At 44.0% G+C, this 16,642-nt stretch overlaps 1 protein-coding gene across 3 annotated transcripts in view; it reads right to left on the reverse strand.

The window, feature by feature from the left end:
- Window positions 1-16,642, reverse strand: part of CSMD1 (CUB and Sushi multiple domains 1) — a 2,016,427-nt gene that overhangs the window by 513,582 nt on the left and 1,486,203 nt on the right. The window lies entirely within an intron of this gene.

Genomic DNA, 16,642 nt, shown 5'->3' on the forward strand with positions numbered 1-16,642 from the left:
ACCCCAACGGGCTCATCAAAAGGGTCAACAACTTACCAGTGACTGTCAGCCTACCAAATCTGAGTCCAGTGCTTCCTGAATCTGTATTCTCACAATATGCTACAATTCTACCTTTTTATGCGTATGTTACAGTTGCGCTGAGCTAGAAGGAAATCTGAAAGTGCTCTGAACTTCGAGTTCCTCATCTGAAAGATGTTCTAGAGTTCCTACAAAGAAGTGTGGAAATGTGAGGAAGATGTGTGACACACAACAGGTGAGGGCAAGTTGCATCTCTCTGCAACACGTGTAGAGTCTAGCTGTTGCCAAGTACAGCACTGCCCTAAACTGTTTTAATTCTTGCCCTAAGAAGATCTTATCTTCCTATATAAGACCTAAATAAGACCACATATTAATTGTGTCTATATCACTGGTACCACAGGAATTTGTAGCAATTAGTACAACGTCCTTCTAATTAATTGAAATGTAAAGCCGACAGTCCTGCAAACATAGATTGAAAGAGAAAGTCAAAATGATGTAGGCAAACTCAGTCTTAAATCCCCAAGTTTTCATACACTGTAACAAAATTTATGGAAAAAGAAGTTGGAAAACTAGAATTTAATGTTCTAATGATATTCTATCATATCCAAGTCATGTGAATACCCTTCAAAGATTGCTGCCTATATCCTTAGTAATGATAGGAAAAGTAAGGGCTCTTCAAAGAAAACAGAAAACAAAAAACTATATATATTAGAAATTTAAATTTAAATGCAGGATTCCTTAAATGTCTGGGTTGAGTAAGTCTCTGAGTTATATGGTATAGGTAAGTCTGTAGATGGACACAAAAATTATCTTTATTTCAATCAGAACCTATATCTAGTCAAAGACATAGATGCCCTGGTTAGTTTTTAAATGGTAAAGTGAATAATACACACATACATGTAACCAAATATTAGCAGTATAGTACATGAGGAATGACCTCCGTCTCAAGTAAATAATGAGCACGAATGCTTTCAAATATTTAAACTAACTCAGTAGTGGGTTTGTTGTTGTTGTTGTCGTTGTTCCTTTATTTTCAGAGTGTCTTTTAAGAAATTAATTACATGTCTTAAAGGAAGACATTCAGACATCTAAACATATTTTATATTTTGAACATTGGTATTCAGGAGTACTGCATATTCAATAATGCCACATTTATCTTACTAAACGTATTCATACATAACTCTCGGTCTAGAGAGCAGCCACAGTGAGTTAACATCTCTCCAGAAAATTCCATAGTTCTGGCAGAACCACCATCATAATAAGATAGGCAAAAAGTTTGTCGTAGTGAATACTCAATGTTTTCATTACATTAAACACCTATACACAGGCCTCTCAAGAGCATGTCAATACTTAATACGCGTTACAACTCCTTGAGTCAGGTAGTCTCTGATCTTAGTAGTAAGAAAGAAAGACTGAATTCAGGTCTCTGACTCTACATGCAATATTACAGTCAGCTCTGTAAATTTTTTTCTAAACAGGCAGAGAATTATCTTCCTCGGCTTGACCACAAGGCAGAGTAATGAGCCACTTATGAGTTAATATCACTGTGTCTGCAATTATTCTGCATAGGATAGATTTAGGAGGTTTCTACGTATCAGTCACACAATGTTTAAAATAAATCCTAGTTACTAGTAACCTATTCCTGTAATTACTTTTGTTTTACCAAAATTATTTTGTTCTACTGTGGCATTGCATTCTCTCCTAGAGACGACATGAGATACAAAGAGAGATGAAAGAGATGGAAGGGACACTTTTGATTAGAAACACACATGCTGGGGCGCCTGGGTGGCTCAGTCGGTTAAGCGTCCGACTTCGGCTCAGGTCAGGATCTCACGGTCCGTGAGTTCGAGCCCCGCGTCGGGCTCTGTGCTGACAGCTCAGAGCCTGGAGCCTACTTCCGATTCTGCGTCTCCCTCTCTCTCTGCCCCTCCCCTGTTCATGCTCTGTCTCGGTCTCAAAAATAAAATAAAAACGTTAAAAAAAAATTAAAAAAAAAAAAAAGAAACGCACATGCTTATACCCTATAGAAAAAAAGTCCCAGAAAGACTAAGCCACTTGTAGTCCAAATCACACAGCTGTGAAAGGGAAGGGCAGTCTAACACACACACACACACACACACACACACACACACACACACACGGTGAATCACATGTTAATAAGTACTATTGTTTTATTTCATCTTTAGTACATTTTTATTTTAACATCACAGTGCATGAATCAATTTTGATAGAATTAAAAATAAGAAATTTGGTGTCATATGATATAAAAATATATTCCTGAAAAGGACACAGCTATGCACTCATTTGCTGCCCTAGGGAAAGGACAGTGTGCAATTTTCAACATGGCCTTTATTTCTGCTCTAATCCTGGATGTATCCATGCTGAATGGAACTCTAACTAAAAAGCTAACTGAAGTGAATATCTCATTTTTTTGTTGTTCTCTAATAAGACTTTATTTGTAGGTAATGAAATTTGATTTTCATACAATGTTCATGGGTTAGGGAATAGTCTCCTTTTTATTTATTATTTTTAAGACTACCATGTTTAGAGCAGTTTTAGGTTCATAGCTAAGCGCCAAGAACTACCACTTAGCCCTCTCCACGTGCACAGCCTCCCATCACAGGGTACATTTGTTACAGTTGAAGACACAGCATAATTACCCAAGGTGCACCTTAGGGTGCATTGTTGGTGCTGTCCGTTCTGTAGATTTTTTTTAAAAAAACATGCATATTGGCATGTAACCATCATTATAGTGTCATGCAGAGTAATTTCACTGCCCAAAGAATCCTCTGTGCTCCACCCGTTCAAACTTGCCTATCCTGAACCCCTGACAACCACTGATCTCTTTACTATGTCTATGGTTTTGACTTCTCCGAAGGTCATTTAGTCGGAAGCACACAGTATGTAGACTTTGCAGACTGGCTTCTTTCTCTTAATAATATTCACTTAGGTTTGTTTCCTGTCTTTTCATGACTATAGAGCTCATTTGTTCTGAGTACTGTATAGTTGTCTGCATGATCACAATTTATCCATTTACCTGCTAAAACATCTGAATTTTGGTAATTCTCAATAAAACTGCTATAAACATCCATGTGCAGGTGTTTGTGTAAAAATAAGTATTTTTTTAACTCATGAAACTTGTTCTGATGAGTTTTCCACTCACCCAGCACAGCTGCTGAATCACACAGTGTATTTAGTTCTGTGAGAAACCACCAAACTCTCTCCCAAAGTGGCTGCGCCATTCTGCATTCCCACCAGCAACGAATGAAAGTTCCTGTTGGGCCACATCCTCACCAGTGTCTGGTGTGGTCAGAGTTCTGGATTTTGGTCACGGTGACAGGGATGCAGTGGCATCTCATTGTTTTCGAACATCTCCTTTCAGCCCCAATGTACTCCACTGCATGCACAGATCACAGGCCGTACACAGTGAGTCCTGCATCAGTGGAGTTTTCTAGGCTGCCTGGGACTCCACCAGTCAGAAACCATTAAGGACTTGACCTTTCTTAGCTAAGATGGCATTTCTGTATGCTGAGGGCCCTTAAAAGTACTCAGAAACTTTCAAAGCAGTAGGCCAGGTTAAAAGGGAATTAGCATTTTCAGTGAGAAGGGCAATATTTCAAAAGCACTCTGGGGGGCAGGATAAGGATCAAGATTCTACAGTGGATTTAATTTCAAGGTAATCATAGTAATACTCCTGGCACTGAGTTCACCAAAATTTACAAGCCGAGCTATATTATAACTGACAGCGGGACATAGAGAATTATCCTCCGTGATAAGAAATGCTGTATCATGCCATTGATTTTGCTCTGAAAATACCAGTGGAAGCTATTGCCTTCCTTGACAGTTCGAGCAGCAGAGGAATAAGCCTGCCACTGGGGTGTCCACTGTATCTCCAAAGCCTCTTCGCGGACATTCTATCAATCTCATCTTGTCAGCAATCAATGGAATTAAATGCTGCTCTATTTACTCAGCTTCCCGTGACCCATCCGGATTTTAACATCTAGGTGTCAGAAAGCCCTTTTAGAGAAAAAGAGTGGGAACAATGCTTTGCAAGAATTATAACAGCGATACTAAGCTATTACCACTGACTTCACACAGGAATTAACCAATAGTGCCCTGGGTCACCAGAACCTCCATAGGAAAGTGCTCATCAACTTGGTTTCCACAGTAGAAGGTACCGGGCATGTACCACGGACTAGTCATTTCACATGCGTTGTGTCCAACTTTAAAATGACTTCAATGCTGGAGGAATCAGCCCCTCTCTATAGATGTGCGGACACATCATAGAGCTTCAATAACTTACCCCAAATCAAACAGGTGGTAACCTGGGTACATGGCGCTTCAAAGGGCCATCAAAATGCTGAGTCATTAATTCAGGTTAAAAAGAAACTTTTCTTCTCATTTTAGAAACCGAAAGCCGTGTTTTGGTATTTAACCTATATTTATAGACAGTGGTGATGTGTAGTATTTCTGACACTTCTCCAATCAAAAAAATACAGTTTTCCTCAATTCTCTATGGAATATATAGCTTGTCTTAAAATATAAAGTTATCACAGTAAAAGCAAATATAGAGAGGCATATTCTTCCAAATAGGAGAAAATGTCTGAAGTATAATTTTTGTGTAAATGGACTCCAAATGCCTTTTGTGTGAGTCATGAGAAATAAAGCCTTCTCCAATGTAAGTATATTTTAAATTATAAGTGGCTAAAATTTCTGCAAAGTTTAAGTAAAGCAAATATATTACTACAGACTGGTTATTCTGTAAAACTGGCTCTCTAGACCCAGTGTCGGACATAAAACACTCAAACTAGACCCCTATGAACAATAATGGCTCCAGAGTGCCACCAATGAATCACTATCTTGTGTTCTTTCTAAGGCAATACGTTATCCTATAGGTATGAGTACTTAATTCTCCTAAACTGCCTTCACTGTCAAAAAGCTTTACGTGTTTTGCTCTGAAGCTTCTGCATCGAAGGACACCAGACATTATTCTCTAGTCAGTATTTCTGGAGTACCTAGTACGTCCAGGCCACCTTCACCCAAAAGGAAAAAGCACAGAGGGAAATTATTCTGTCCCTGAGTAGTGAGTTATGTGTCTATATGTTTCACCTCACCTATGCTGATCCTGAAGATCAATATGTATTTTCTACGCCTCCAGCATTCTCTTCTGCTTTACAAGAATGAGATTCCCCCAGAAACCCTCCAACAAGATTGTTCTCCTGGCCTGTAGGCAGGTGCTGTGCTGGGTACTTCCATGTTTTCACTTGGCTGGTCCACAGGATGCCCACATATTTGACTGAACATTATTTCTGGGTGTCTGTAAAGGTGTTTCCAGAAAAGATTAGCATTTGAGTCAGTAGACTCCGGAAAGAAAACTGCCTTCCTCAGTGTGGGTGGACATCACCCAATCTGTTGAAGGCTTGAAGAGAACAAAAAGGCAGAGGAAGGGAGAGTTCTCTTTCTCTACTGACCTCTCGAGATGGCATGTTGGTCTCCTGACCTTGGCCTGGTACTTGCACCACTAATGTTCCTGCATCTTCAGTTTGTACAGGACAGACAGTGTGACTTCTCAGCCCCATAATCACATGAGCCGATTCCTCCTAACACACACACACACACACACACACACACACACACACACACACACACACGAGTGCATGTCAAAACTGGTGAGATCAGTAGATGGTATGACCGACCAGCCTGGTGCTGCTGTCATAGAAAGGGCATGTGACTTGTTATCATTGAGTGATCTGGGTAATGGGTACACAGGATCTTTCTGTACTTTTTTTTTTCCAACTTCCTGTGGAATTTACAATTGTTTCAGAATAAAAAGGTACACATTGTGCTATCTGATAACACTCGATACGCATACTTGACTGAGGATGGTGCTCCCCGAAGTGAGCACAACTGACATTCGGGGCCATCGTGTGCAGTGCGGCACCTGGCACGCGGCAGCCTGTCTGGCTTTGACCCCCTGGATTCTAGAGCCACTCCTCCCCCAGTCTGTGACAACCCAAACATGTCTCCAGACCTTGTCCTACATGCCCGGGAGGGCAAAACCACCCTTTTTCGGGGACTGCTGATTTTGAGGAGAGTTAAGAATAACGAAAGATGACTCTTCCTTTTACAAAAGATGTAGAATTCTTTCACATGGTTAAATCCTCCAGTGGAATCAGAACCTGATTTGTTGCACCAACGTTCAAATTAAGCACTGAATTCTGAACTATCTCTTGTGAGAAGTGATGCAAATGCATTTTTAGTCACCTGGGTTATTGAGGTGTTCTGCTAAAGCTGAGTGACAAAAGGCTTCCTCCCCCCGAATTTTCTCAGGATGAAAGGGGAGAATGGATGGCAAGAGACCATAGAGAGTGTCTGAGAGCAGTGGGCGCATGGAGCTTAGGGGACAGACAGGGCTCTGTGCCGTTTCGATGGCACTTTCTCTGGCCTCTGAAGCCTGTTGAACAGGCACTCCCTAAAGCACCTCGTGGGCCTCCCTTCCTTACAACATCAGTTCCATTCCCATAAAACTGATCAGAGCGATGGTTCAGGAAACTGTATACAACATGCAATTTGCATTTCGAAATACAAATTTGTATCATTTAGTTAAATTTCTTCTAGGTCACAGTAGCTGTACTTGAGACCAAAAGATCCACGTGGTTTGGAAACTTGAGAGGCTGCAATACTTGATGTAAAATTATTTAGACTATTTCTTCCCCCACAACTGAAAGTTGATAGAAAACTCCTGGATAGAATCATCTCTAGATATAGTGATCTATTTAAATGTAATGATGTACCTAATTAAAATTTTCATACTATTTATGTATTAAAAATGTGCATTTAGTTTGCATTTGTCTATAAAATATGATAAATAATATAAAACTTAGATAATGTTGTGTCAGGGAAAAGTTTGACAATTATGTACAGCCATACTGACATGCATTCACATTCCCCAAACACTGTAATTCCCAATAAAACTTTTGAAAAGTGCTCACCTTAAGAAAAGCTATAGACATTTCCAATAGAATGCACTGATTTCTTTAAAAAAAAAACTAGACTTATTATTTCACTGAAACATTAAACAATATAACTGAGGTGACACATATAACGTTGACGCCGATTCTCTCATCTGAAGCAAGAGTTGTGTTACTAAACTGCAAAGGGCCACTAACTCCTGTTTCCATGCAAGTTTTTTTTTTTTTTCATAGTTTCCGGCACTAATTAAAAGAATGCAAAATAAGCAGTTTTCATGTTTCATGTGACTTCACTTGGAAGACCATCTAATCGCACCAGATTAATTCAAGAAAGAATAGTTCACTCTTAAAGTGAAACTGTATTTTTATATTGAAGGGGGAGTAACTGAAGAACCCATAAAGGATTCTCCTAAGACACAACCACAGACTTGGGCTGGAGGAAGACAAGGGTTAGGTGAGCCAGACAGACTCGCATTCTGTGTATGGGGACTTTTAGGCTCAGATAATTGAATTGTGTTTTCCAAGAACCTCGTGATGTAAGAGCACAACCCAGGCAAGGACAAACATCGCTCTGAATTTCTGTTCATGAGTTGTCAAAAACATAGTGCTTGAGTTGAGGAAAAAAATGCCAATTTCTCAGAGTTCACGAACCCATTTGCATTTGTAAATAGATCTGGGAGGATACTGTTGAGGATATCTCACTCACGCAAAAACTGAAATGAACACTGCCCTGTGCATACACATACTTTCTTGACCTTCCAAACAACCCTGTCCTGGAATTTCCTTCTCTGTCATCTGTCGCTGTCTGTTTCCACAGACAGCAAATTGGCCGTAGGATGCGGGGAAGCAGGGCATGCTGCTCGTGAAAAATCCGTGCCTCCCTAGTCAGGGAGATGATGTTTATAAGGATATGCATGATTCATGTGCACACGTAAAAATGAAGTGCCCTACGTCTTTTTTGTTGTTGTTCTAGTTTTTAATGTTTATTTATTTTTGAGAGAGAGAGAGAGACAGAGACAGAGTGAGGGCAGCGGAGGGGCAGAGAGAGGGAGAGAGAATCCAAAGCAGGCTCCAGGCTCTGAGCTGTCTGCACAGAGCCCGAGATGGGGCTCAAACCCACGGACCATGAGATCATGACCTGAGCCCGAGTCAGACCCTTAACTGACTGAGCCCCCCAGGAGCCCCCCGCCCCCCACCATTGTTGTTCTTTTTGTTGGGACATTTTATCAACGGGAATAAGAAGAGTGAAGCACAATCATGCATTTTGATCGTTTCGTTCCAAAACCAGTGATTCTTATATTCCATCTCACTAGATGTCAATTTTGTTGATCTGAGTTTGAAGAATCAACTCTTAGTTACATTAATTTGCTCTATTCTTGTTTCTCTGCTGTGTGTGTTGTGCGTACATATACATACATACACTATATACAGTAATTTATTTATTTAAATTCAAGTCAGTTCGCATGCAGTGTAGTCCTGGCTTCAGGAGTAGAACCCAAGTGATTCATCATCACATACAACACCCAGCGCTCGTCCCGAAAGTGTCCTCCTGATGGCCCATCACCCATCTGGCCCATCCCCCCAACCACCTCCCCTCCAGCAGCCCTCAGTTTGTTCTCTGGATTTAAGGGTCTCCTATGGTTTGCCTCCCTCTCTGTTTGTATCTAATTTTTCCTTCCCTTCCCATGTTCATCTGTTGTGCTTCTTCAGTTCCACATATGAGTGACATCATAGGATATTTGTCTTTCTGTTCTTGATTTTATTTATCTCTAATCTGTATTTAACCACTTCTTTCTTGCAGCTTTGGATTTAGTTGGTTCTTTTTTTTTATTTCCTTAAGACGTAAAGTCAGGCTGTTGATTCGAACTCTTGTTTGCGGCTGTGAACGTCCCTCTTGGCACCACTTTTGCGGCTCCCCGTAAGCTTTGGTGCGTCATGTTCTCATCGCAATTTTCTCAAGTTATTTTCTCCTTTCCTTTCTGATTTCTTTCGACTCAGCGGTTCTCTGAAGCGTGTTCAATTTCCACATATTTGTGAAATTTCACGTTTTTATTCTGCTGTCGGTTTCCAGTTTTACTTCATTGTGATTGGAAAAGATCCTTTGCGTGACCTCGGATGTTTAAGATTCATTAAGCATTTTGTCCTGTGGCCCGACGCAGGGTCTGCTCTGGAGCACCTCCCACGTGCACTTCAGAAGACAGGTGTAGTTTGCTGTTGATGGGAGAAGTGTCAAACAAATATCTTTAAAAGAACTTTTGGAAAGATGGCAGAGCCACAGAGTTGTACTGTGAGGACGAGCGTCCCACAAAGATGGGGCTGCGCAGGGTGGGGAGCAGGGCAGCCAGAGTGAGTGAGCCTGGCTTGTCCAAAGGCAGACCTACATAATTAAATATTCCGGGGGGGGGGGGGAGTCTATTTTTTGGGGGGATTTGGTATTTGCCAAATGTCAGCAATATAGGAGGATGATAGATAAATGATAGATGATGCATACATAGATGATAGACTGATAATGGACAGATAGATAATAGATAGATACACAGATGGAGACAGACAGAGATATTTATAAATCTCATTTAACCAGCCCTGGAAGGAAGGATTTTACAGATGATAAAATAGGCTCGTGGAGCCACTCCCTTACCTCTAACTACATGGCTGATAAAAGACCGATTTCATAGTGGATCTTAACCCCTTTCCATGGCACGGGCTTTGCTTTCTTTTCTTTTCTTTCTTTTTTTTACTTGTGATTTCTTGCAATTCACCTAACTTGAAGGAATGCCAAATAACTTCTCGGGTTCTTCTCATCTCCAATAGCCTGTATTTATCACGAATACTATTTCGCTGTTCATTGTATCCAGGCCTTAGCAGAGACACAGCACCACCAGTAGAGAACTCTCGCTCAGCGCTTCTCCCAAGTTCGGGTTTGAGTTCTCTGCAAATGTTTTTTTTCTCTGTAGTTGCGGTCTTTGGTCAAGTTGTAGGCAGAATCCCATGATGGCCTCTAGGATGCAAGCTCCCTGTGACACCTCTGTGTCCTCTCCTCTTCTGAGTGTGGCGAGGGTCTGTGCGTGGGGGCAATCTCTCACTTGATCAGGTTCCTCCATAGGGGCTGGTGGCTCCCATGATTACCCTACGATAGATATATATGCCTTCACTTTAGCTGTCTGGAGAAGCATTCTCCCGCTGGTCTTGAAGAACTTGCTGCCATAGTATGAGGTAGCCACCTGGCTTGGCCTGAAGGTGTCCCCATACGGCTCAGAGTGACCTCCAGCCACAGCCAACAAGAAAATGACTGAGGATTTTAGTCCCACAGCTGCAAAGGGCTGAATTTTGCACACAGCCAGAATGAGTCCCCAAGAGGCCACCCAGATCCAGATGAGAAATCAAGGCCAACACCTTCCTTTTAGACGTACGAGAACCCGAGCAGAGGACCCAGCCTCGCCATGCCAGACTTCTACACTTCGACCGGCACAGAGTGTGAGATGGTGAGGGTGGTGTTTTAAGCTGCCAAGTGTGTGGTCATTTGTTACACAGCAGACAATGGACACTGGTCCGTGTCAATCGGGGCCTCTCCTCACGGTCCCTCTCCTCACAGTGTTTTATAAAGTGAATCCTTCAACAAGCACAGTCTAACTTCCCTGAAGATTTTAAGGACATTCGGGAAGACACCTGTACCCTTCCCACCATCTCCCCACCTGTCTATCTACGGGGCCAACCAAATCTTTATTCCTTGCGGGCAGACCGGTTTCTCTCCCTATGCTGAAATTTTGCTGACATTCTGCAAACAAGAGTTTCGGTGTCTAACACAAAGGTCTTGAAGAAGTGTTATTCCAAACAAATACAGCGCTCATTCCAAGAAATATTCTACAAGGTTGATTTTTCCAGGGTAAAATTCATAAAAATAACAGGGATAAACATACCAATGTGAGCACCTCGTAGGTACCGTATGCTGTGCTAGGTGATTTACATGCTATTTGCAACTGTTACAACGGCACCTCAAGGTGGACTCACTATTGACATCCTTCTTGGAACGAAAGAGAGGTGGGGGGACCCTGATCAGAAGCAGAAAGTAGTTGCTGCTGGGACTGGAACCCAGACTCCCCTGGCCGTGAAGCCCAAGACAGTAATTATTCTGCACGTCCCCTCGCGAGAACAATCGTGCAGGTTTTGCTCCAAATCTAATATCCTTGGGTAGAAGGGAAGTTTGGTTTTGGCACTCCGTCTCTGCGACCAGTAACGACCCTGATCCCGCCAACAAGCATGAGAATTCGTGGCGGGCTGCTGTGTGCAACAGCCAGGGTGCCAAGCGCAGGGGCTTTAGATATGCCAGCACAGATCTGGGTCCCAACCGCTTCCTTACGGTGTGTCTGAGATCCTGACAGAGTTACCGAGTCTCTCTACATCCCACCTCTGCTCTGTGTAAAAGGGTACTGCTGGGGTTCATACCTGTTAGGGCTCCCGCGAGGACTCACAGAGGTTACACACATCCACACGGGACGTCCGGCACATAGGAAGCCTTCGGTGGATGTCCCATACGACTGTGGCCGCTACTGCTGCGCCCAGCTCTGGCCTGGAGGGCCCGAGACCCCCAGCAGACGCACAGAGAGGATGGCAGCGCGTTTCCCACGTGGGGAAGCAGCACGATGAACTCCAAGCGAGGTGAGTTCACCAGCTTGTGCACTTATTTTATTCTTTACGTTGTATTTGTAAATCGAGTAAGGCACAGCTTCCGGCCTTACTCCGTGTAAACACGTCAGGGGGTTTGGGTTCCCATCACTCAGGAGTCTGCGAAGTGTGACCGAAAGGCTGGGCACAGGGACAGAACACAAGGCCACCTGTGTGCTGTGGGACGCTGAGCAGAAGTCTCCGTTTTGATGGACTGGGGCTACGTTACTTCCTCTACGGGAGAGGTATCCACATGAGGGATGGGTTTGGCTCGTAGTAGAGACTCAATAAATGGCGGTTATGATCTTCATGCGCCTAGTATGGATGAGAGCTGCAACGTGGAAGTGTGAACTGTCACTACCATCTAGTGGCAGTGGTCAGAAATGTAGTCACTGAGGAACGCGAGAAAAAAAAAAAGTTCACCCTCAGAGCGTGTTCTCTTCCAGACCCTCCTGCGAGACCAGCCCTGACGCCCCAAGGTGCCCGGTACCTCACAGATGAGCTGCCCTCTTCAGCAGCTGCTTCTAGCTAAGTGCCATCCACGGGGGAGCTGGGAACAGGCATCCAAACACTGTCTCCTGTAGTTCGGATGAGAAATCCGAGAAAATGAAATCTGACCTGGCAGGAGTCCGGATTTACTGAGAGCCCTCACCCGCAGCACTGTGGAACAGCGAATTGAATCCTTTCTTTCTTATTCGGCTTATATCCCTGTGATGCCCGTGTGATATGTTACTGTTGACGGTGCTTGTTTTGAACAAGCTAAGGTATCAGGCAACGAGACCACATACTACACCCGCTGCATTCCAGAAACTGGCCAGGCACAGGACGTCAGCTCACTGCAAGGTGGCAAAAGATATTTAAAATGAGTCCCTCAGGAATTTAAGACAACGGTTCATAAACGTGTGCACAAACTCCTATATATCTTTTTTTTTTTTCAAAGAACTAATATTTACGGGTCGATTTGGACGGCTGCGCTCTTACGATGAAATCATGGGCGCTGCATTTCCTTTCATGACATTTTCGGAGCATCTTTTATTTCACGCAGATTCCAGGCTGATTTACAACACGCTACGTGTGCCCGAAGCAGGTATCACCTCACACATTATCAAGAGTCAAAACACTTTTAACTACTCGGTGGGAGCTGGAAATTCTAGGGCAAGAAATCAGGAACACTTAAACAACCGAAGACATCCCGTCCATTAGCACTTGGCACACACTCGGTTAGATGTTATGGATTCAATAAACACTTTTTAATTAATTCAACATCCCTGTCTCCCATATTTCAACAGCGATGTTCCTTTTATTTTTCTTGAATATAGAATAATGACCGTTTCTTCCATTAAAGCTGTTTATTTAGGAAGGGTAATGATGTAGTCTGACATTTATCATATTCTCGTTATAGAAAAGTTCATGAGACTCTGTGATAAGCGATTTTTATGCTTAGGATGCAAAACCGGTGGCCGTATGGCTCAGTGCTACCTGCGTGGTTAAAAGAGCAGAATGCTTCGGTTTCTGGAACAAGACTTGAAAATGAGGATTGCATGTGAAAGCCCAGATTTACAACTGCCCTTGGAAAACCAGGAGATGGGCTGGGCAGAGCCGATGCACCATTCGCACATGGCAACCGCCAACCGGAACCGAACGTCACAGCTCAGCTGGGGGGCACAGGCACTCACTCTGCCTCTGTCTCCGTCACCCAGCAAAGGGACCCAGCTCCACTAGTGTGGTCAGCCTGGCCTCATCCCCTCTAGCTACCCGTCAAAGCCTGCAGTCCTGTACTGCTCTCCCATCACACCAGCCACTTCCTCAACGGCCCTGCAAGCCCTCCGTCCACGCCGTCCACGGAGCCACCACGCCACCCCACCTGCACGGGGACCCGCTTGTCGCCCCCGGAATGCCATGATGGCTTCCACTCCTGCCTCGCCCACAAATGGTTCTGCACACAGCAGGCACAGAAACCTTCTTCAGCTTCCAAACCAATCAAAGTACACACCTTCCAGAAGCTTCTCTCCTTGCAATGAGGGTGAAGTCCAAACACATTCATAGAGCCTGAGAGGCAGTTATCCCTTCTGCCCTGAGTGAGCGGCTTCTCAGACAAATCCTACCCCCACCAGTCACCCCAAACCCATAGATAACCATGTTTCTCTCCCCACAATGTGCCCACCTCCTCAGGTTCAGGGCTTTGGCACTTGCTGAGGGCTCCGCCTGCAGGGATCCCCCCCAGGCCACCTCTGGTCCATCACTAGTCCTTCCTCCCCCCAGGCCACCTCTGGTCCATCACTAGTCCTTCCTCCCTCTCCCAGAAGACCACCAGGGCTACCACGGATCAAAAGGGCACGGCTTCTTCCCTGCAGGCCTCGCTCCACCCGTCCCGGGTTTCATCATATGTTATTTGTGTTCAGGCTTATGTCTTCATCCACTGGATTAGAAGCTTTGGTGACAGCGGCTATTTGTGTGTGTGTGCAGATCTCTATTTCCAGGGCCTGAATTGGTGCAGAGCAGAGAGGAAGGTGACGCACGGACACCTGCAGAGACGCTCGCTTTGTGCCTGGCAGTGAAAGTGAGGCTCTCGGGTTATGCAACGCACCCAAGCAGCTCGCCCTCGCCCCGAACCTTCAAAACTGCTCCCGTCACTACCTCAATGTTGGGCGGTCCCGTCACACGCCTGTGGAACCAAGTGTGGGGCTGTGACATAAAATTAAAGATACAGAACACCCAAAGCTAAGAGTCTCTGGCTGCCTCTTTATTACAAAGGGAAAAGGAGAAAACACCTGTGGAAAACGATGGAAAACTCAAGTGTGCCGAGCCACCTTGAGATTCCGGTGGATAATGTTCCTGAACCAGACAGAGTTAGAAAACGATCTCCTTTAAATCAGCCGCAATCACATCAGGCACAGATGGGAAGTCTTCTGTTCCACGTACCTCGTTTCCAGACTGACAGACAATCTTTCAATTCCTTCTTACGTAAGCATCTGAAACAAACCACGCAGGGCCGCGCTGTGGTGAGCACGGTGTGCTCTTCGAAGTGGACGTTTCTCTGGTGTGAGTTGTTCCTAAGCTTGTCTGCCACAGAGTTTTCACGCATGGAAATTAAGCGGAGTGGTGTTACACACAATGACAGCTTAGTCTTGGATAAAAACGCCTTCCCCCCATGCCTCCGGCTTATTAAACTCTGAATTTTAACCAACGCCTCCTGATTTACCTTACGCACAAAGCAAACTTCTCATCTGGCAACACAGCAGAGGGAGTTAATTAAATTCAGTGCTAACGGTTTCTGTTACAAATACCCAGAGCTTTTGCACCACATCTGTGCGTCCACTGAATGTCCTTAAAAACAAAAGGCTTTATTTTTAGATACAGCTTAACACCATTTTTAAAGTTGAAATTTCTTCCTAATCGTCTACTTTGGCATTTGTGAACACATTATATTTATCTTACTTTGCCCCACATCCTTTTAAGAAAATTAACCAGAGGGGCGCCTGCGGGGGTCAGTTAGCTTAAGCGTCTGATTCTCTGATTTCGGCTCAGGTCACGATCTCATGGTTCATGTGTTCAAGGCCCACAATGGGCTCCTCGCTGACAGCACGGAGCTTGCATGGGATTCTCTGGCTCCTCCCTCTGTGCCCCTCCCCCTGCTCATACTCTTGTGCTCTCTCTCTCAAAATAAATAAGTATTTTTAAAAATACAAAGAAAATCAACCAGTCTCTTTTGTTTCCTATGGAAATTCCTTTCGAGTTATGTTATGATGAAACACTTGAACCCTAAGGGTTCTGACCTTAACATCCATACTTAGCATCTATTAACCAACTAATATTTGTCAGGTACTGTCCTAAGTTCTTCAGCATTATGTTTTCTTCTTTCTTCAGCTTTATTGAGATATAACTGGTGCACAAAACCCACACATAATTAATGCATGCAATTTAATGAGTTTAGTCACATGCATACACTCATGCCACCATCACTACAAGGAAGGTAGTAAACATTTTCTTCACCTCCAAAAGAATCCTTGTGCCCCCTCTTTTTTGTAGGAAAAACAGTTAACATGAGATCTATCCTCTCAATAAATTTTTATTTTTATTTATTTTTTTTTAATTTTTTTTTTCAACGTTTATTTATTTTTGGGACAGAGAGAGACAGAGCATGAACGGGGGAGGGGCAGAGAGAGAGGGAGACACAGAATCAGAAACAGGCTCTAGGCTCTGAGCCATCAGCCCAGAGCCTGACGTGGGGCTCGAACTCACGGACCGCGAGATCGTGACCTGGCTGAAGTCGGCCGCTTAACCGACTGCACTGCCCAGGCGGCCCTCAATAAATTTTTAATTGCCCAACATCTTATTGTTAACTCTAGGAACGATGTTGTACAGCAGATCTCTGAAACACACTCGTCTTGGAGAGCTGTGATTTTACGCCCATTAAACAAGAACCGTCCACGCGGTCCTCCCCCAGCCCGTGATAATCACCACCCTAATGTCTACTTCTAAACCTTCAGCTATTTTAGATGCCTCATGGAAGCGGGGCCGTGTGTTATTCACAGTAGCCAAGATATGGAAGCAACCCGAAGGTACACGGACAGATGAATGAGAAAAGAAAAGAGTCTATCCATGCAATGAAATATTATTCAGCCTTAAAACAGAAGCAAATCCTGCCATTGGCGACAGCATGGATGGGCCTGGAAGACATTATGTAAAATACATCATTCGCTCGAGCCCCTCGCCATTATTTTCCCCCCACAGCTCTGAAGGTAAGAATTCCATTATGTCGTCATTCCGCAATACTTCTGATCATTTGCCATTTTCCAAGTAAAGTTCTAGGATTGCCAATACAGTGGTGAATGGAACAGATGTGGCCTCTGCCCTTACTTGCCCTCTAGGGCGGTGTCAGAGGCAACAGAGGCATCATTGACTATTTGCATGTCCCACGGAGGCAGTACCAGGGAGAAGCAGCGAACAGGGAGACGGATGTGGAAGGCAGGGAGGGGTTTGCTCCCAGG

Source organism: Felis catus, chromosome B1, assembly GCF_018350175.1.
Source record: "Felis catus isolate Fca126 chromosome B1, F.catus_Fca126_mat1.0, whole genome shotgun sequence".
Lineage (NCBI taxonomy): Eukaryota > Metazoa > Chordata > Mammalia > Carnivora > Felidae > Felis > Felis catus.